We start from the raw sequence: 5,111 nt of genomic DNA, 5'->3' as shown, positions 1-5,111 counted from the left end.
TTGGCCCTTAAGAAATCAAAACTGTACTCATTTTAGGATTAAATATATAGAAACTGAAGTGGGATTATTCTAAACACCCTTCATGTGAAAGCTTACTAATTTAATAATACTTATATTAATAGCACCATCTATTGAGCACTTCTGTGCCAGACACGGCACTAAGCCCTTTAAACTTAATCCTTACAACAACTTCATGAGCTAAGAACTATTATTACCTCCTTTAAATAGATGAGGGTTCTATAAGGCTCGAGGTTACACAGCAAGTAAGTGGCAGAACTAGGACCTGAACCCAGGTCTAACTGCCTCCACAATTCTAGCTCTTCGAATGGCTTTCCATTCTTCACTGTACTCCTACGCGGGAGGTAGGGCAGGGGTCATCATCTTTACTCTAAAGATGGAGAAACTAAGTCTCCAAGAGGCTTGCCATTTGCACAAAACAGAAGACACTTAATCGGTGCCCGGCTCAAACACTCGCTCCTACGTTCCTAGGTGAGAGAGCTCCTTGCATCCCAAGAGTCTGCTTCTTCCTCTTGGACTTACTTCACTTACACAACTGCAAAACCTCAGAGCTGAAGACAACCTCAGATATCCACCTTCCTGGCCCGATCATTTTACAGGAGGGGAAACCAAGGCACAGTCCTTTCTTGGCGCGGCTAACCGTTCAGGTGCCAACTAAGCTTCCAGGTGCCAGCAGAGTGCAGGAGCGCGAGGCCGCGAGGGCATCCCCCAGCCCACGCCAAGGCCAGATGCTCGGCCTCTGCCCGGACCGAGCGGCGCCTCCTGGAAGGGTCACCTCATGAAGCACCCCAGGTTCCCTGCAGCGACCCCCAGGCACCCGAGCCCCTCCCTCGGGCCGCCCCCAGCTCCGGGCCCGGGGCATCCCGGGGATGCGAGTAGAACAAGTTCGCCCGTAGCCTCCGAGGGCCGGCTGCTTCTCACCTCGCCAAGAGCTTTCGGGGGCGCTCACCCACGCCGTCCGGGTTGTGTGCGTCGGAGCCGCAGCAGAGCCGCGAAGACTGCGGCGCGCGCGGCCAGAGACAGGCGGACGCGCCGCGAGCCCCGCCCGGGGGCGGACAGTTGCCGGGCTCGTGCGGGGCGGGCGCAGTCACGTGACTGCGTGAGGCGGGGGATGCTGGGAGCCGCGGGTCCGCGGCCGGCGCAGGCTTCTGGACCACTCCTGCGGAACAGGACCCCCAGGGAATCTCTTGCAGGGAAGGCCCAGGAGGGAAGAGACACGAGCGGGGGATGGATGGAGCTTCAGATGCTGCGAAGTCGAGCTTGTGGGAGGACGATTAAGGCTTGTACTGCGTGGCCCCAGAAGGGGCAGAAATAGAATCGGTGGGCGGAAATTGCAGGGAAGTTTGCTGGGGTCAATATAAAGATTCTTCCAACCACCAGACTTGTTTATATAGGGCTGTTTCAGGAGCTGCTAAGCAACTTGTAGGTGTATTCATAGGGGCTGAGTTCATTCATTCAACAGACTGACCACTGGCTATGGGGCATACAAGATACTGGAAGGATGTATAAAATTTTTATAGATTTAGGGTTTCACACAGTGCCTGCCACATAGTAAATGTTAGTTGTTGCTGCTGCTGCTTTTATGGGCATGGATATGGTCAAAGTTGATAAGGTTCCTGTCCTCTTGAAGTTAATTCTCAAGTGGAGGTGATCATTAATCGAATATCATTTAAATAAATATGTATTTTAAATTATGGTAAGTGCACTGAAGGAAACTTGATTTAAAATTAGGGGCCAAGGGAGGGTGGTCAGAGACCTCTCAGAAAGGTAAAGAGTTAGCTAGTTGGAAGAGAAGAGGGAAAGCCCGTGTGAAGTCTCGGGTGGAGTGGGGCTGGGTGGAGAAGCTTGCTCTTTGGGTAAATGGAAGATGTTTGTCAGAGCTAACTGGGTTAAGGAGAGAACAGTATGAGGGAAATTAGAGAGGTAGTTAGGGGCCAGATCATGCAGCACTTAGTAGACTATATTAGGATTTTAAAATTTTATGTAAAAGGAAGCCATTGAATGAGTGGAAATGTGGGTGACTTGATATATATATATATTTTTTTAAAGTATGCCAGCTACTATGTGGAGACTAGACAAAGGTAAGAGTGGAACCAGGGAGATTGGTTAAGACTTGGACTGGAGTAATGGTAGTGAAAATAGAAATTGATTTGAGATACATTTCTGAAGTAGAGTCAAAATTGGCTTGATGTGGGAAATTAGGGGGATTCCCAGCCTTCTAGCTGAACCTACTGACTTGGCCCATGGAGATATTATTTATTGAAATGTGACTGTTGTAAGGAGAACATAGTTGGAGGTGGGGAGAGATCAAGGACTCAATTTTGCACTTGCTAAATTTAAGATGCTTGTTTGTCATCCAAATAAGGTGATCAAAAAGGCAGTTGGATATAGATCCCGGATTTTAGAAGAGAATGTCAGCTACAGAAATCTAACTTGAGAATGCTGTGAAAAAGAAATTATTGCATCAGACTGAGGTTTGTAATAGCTGACCCCTGTGGCTCCATTGATCTGTCAGTCCCTGGTTCTATCGAATGTATTCTATAAAAATATCTCCATCTATTATTACCATATGAATTTGGTATTATTGTAGATTCTGGGTGAGTCCCAAGTTACCATGCAGCTGCTCTCTTTTATAAATGGAAACAAAAGAAAAACACCCTAAGCCTAAAGCCAAGTTTATTTTAAGCAGACACAAAGTTGTACACATAGTAACCAGATTTAGTAGAAAGACCACTGTGACTTAGGTCAGGTCAGATCATAATGATTGGTTTACACTACAATGAGTTTGATGATGTATCTTATTGATGACTGGCAAAAGTTATGACACGTTTAATCCTTTGTAAAGTACCCCATTGTATGAAACTGGCAGTCTAGGTATGTCTGTCAATAATCAAAGTCTGAATTTCTGGATTTGTGCCAGCCAACATTATTTTGGCTTTTCTATAAAACAGTTAAGACTTTTAAAGGAGTGCAACAGCAGCTTTCTACAAGAGTATGCTTTTTCCCCCTTTAGCGGTGCTGAATGGAGTCTGATTTTGTATATAGGTAGTTAAAAATAAAAACATCATTCACGAACTGCAGTTGCACCTTCTTTTTTACTGCTCTCATTTCTCCTGTGTGTGCCTCTATCCTACCATTTGCTATGGATTTTTCTCCTCCATTAGAGAGCCTACTTGCTCATCTTTGCTTGACATAGTTGGTATTGTGAAATGAATGAGTACACATACAAAATCTACTTAGCCATGTGAACTTTATTTACCTTGCTTTATAGAAAAGTAACCTCAGAGAGATTTGTCCAGGGTCAACGTAATGGCCTTCAGTCATCTTTTTTGGCTGTGCAGAATCAGAACGCCGTTCCTACGTTTGAGAATTCCCCATCTTATGAATTGTTGAGAATCAGAGCATGCTTTTCATTATAGAAGCTGAAATCTAGATATTTTCTGTGCTTTATGTGACATTACAAATTAAATATTCCTTGGACTTTGAATTGGGAACCAGAGACACAGCAAGGTAGACATGAAATAATTATTTGGTGATCATAGCAAATGCAGCCTGACGAAGTTCTCAGAGCAATACTAGCTGCCATAATAGTCCAGGGTTCTGTGCCTGTGGCCTTGGTTATAAATGATGGCATCTAACCCTCAGCAAGATGGCAACTTCACTGCACCAGGTTGTGTGGAGGGACCACGTGACAAAGGATGATGTTCCAATAGTCTCCAAGCCCGATTCTCAAGGCCTCCTGGTGATGCTAAACTACCTATAATGTTTTTAATAAATTACTTTTCTCCCTAAATCTACCAAAACTGGATTTTGGTATTTGCAAGTAAAAATTCTGATTCATATAGTCACATAACAGCAGAGCTGAAGCTGTAACCTAGGACTAATTCTAGTGCTCCTTCCTGACGTATACTTTGCTCTCCAATAACCCACATTTTCACATTACATATTGATGTCTCTAAATCACCCTTTGTTCACCAAGTTCATATTTTTAATGTCAGCTGATTAATATTTCAAGCAACTGCATAGTGAGGCAGCTGCCAGTGTAACTTGTTTCAAATGCAGCAGTATCACTGTACAGCTGTTTACGTAATATTAAATATTTTTCTCCTTTATAGACATAAGTGGAAAATTAAGATACTCTTACTGTGACTGAGAAAAACGGTCAGACATGCTTAAAGGAAATCTTTAGACTTAGTAGAATGCCTATTAGACTAAAGCCAGCTATGTGTTTTATTTATGAAGGAATATTTCATCAGATGTTTAGAAGACAAAGCAAATAAGTGATTTTGTAATGTTTTTATCTCGTAAAGTCTGTTCAACCTTTATATTTGTGATTTCTATATAAGCTTTTGTGAAGTTGTACAAAAGTAGGCAAATGGCACCCTATTTATGTGATAGTGCATGCAAATAACATGTAGGCAACAACTATTCACAGTCTCCTGTGTGATGGCTGTAATACAAAGTAAGAAAAAGACCTGGTGCTTTATTTCCAATTTATTATCATAGCCTTCAAAAAATAGGTTACTGAAGGTTGTTCCATAGTAAAATCTGGAATTGCAGTATATACACTAGCCAACAGATGTCAGAATGGGATCTCTTTCTTAAGACTAAAGTTTGAAACTAAGTAACAGGAGTTTCTTAAAGGACTGAAGGTTTTCTCTTCTGACACACTTCAGTCACACTGGCCTTCCTTATTCCTTAAACACATCTGCTTTAACACTTTTTCAAAGGGTCTTCTTTTATCAGGCCAATTCCTAGTCATCCAAATCTTGTTCTATGTATTATTTCCTCAGGGAGATGTCAGTTTATAATATAATGAAGTAATCAGTGGTGAAATTATGTATTGTCTGACTCCCCAGCTAGATAGTAAGCCTCTTCAAAATAGATATTTGTGAAATGTGAACAGATTGAGAATATTTTTTGTAAGGCCTGGACACATACAGTATCTGGAAGGTCAGTAATTTTTCACCTTAAAATTCAGTAATCAATTTATTCAGCCCCTTCTTTGTAAAGATATTATGTGGGACAGAAAAATGTGAGATAGTACTTGTATTTAAGTAGTTTTCAGTAACGGGGGTGGGGTGGGGTGGGGT

At 42.6% G+C, this 5,111-nt stretch overlaps 1 protein-coding gene across 1 annotated transcript in view; it reads right to left on the bottom strand.

Annotated features, from left to right (window-relative positions):
- Positions 1 to 1,076, bottom strand: part of FBXO10 (F-box protein 10) — a 44,739-nt gene extending 43,663 nt beyond the window's left edge. Inside the window, 1 exon segment of the mRNA XM_006911567.3 lies at positions 940 to 1,076. The gene's annotated coding sequence lies outside the window, so the exon portion shown is untranslated.
- Between the last annotated feature and the right edge of the window lie 4,035 nt (positions 1,077 to 5,111).

Source organism: Pteropus alecto, unplaced genomic scaffold, assembly GCF_000325575.1.
Source record: "Pteropus alecto unplaced genomic scaffold, ASM32557v1 scaffold114, whole genome shotgun sequence".
Lineage (NCBI taxonomy): Eukaryota > Metazoa > Chordata > Mammalia > Chiroptera > Pteropodidae > Pteropus > Pteropus alecto.
Note: the sequence above shows the minus strand (reverse complement) of the source record. Positions and strands in the feature narration are given on the sequence as shown.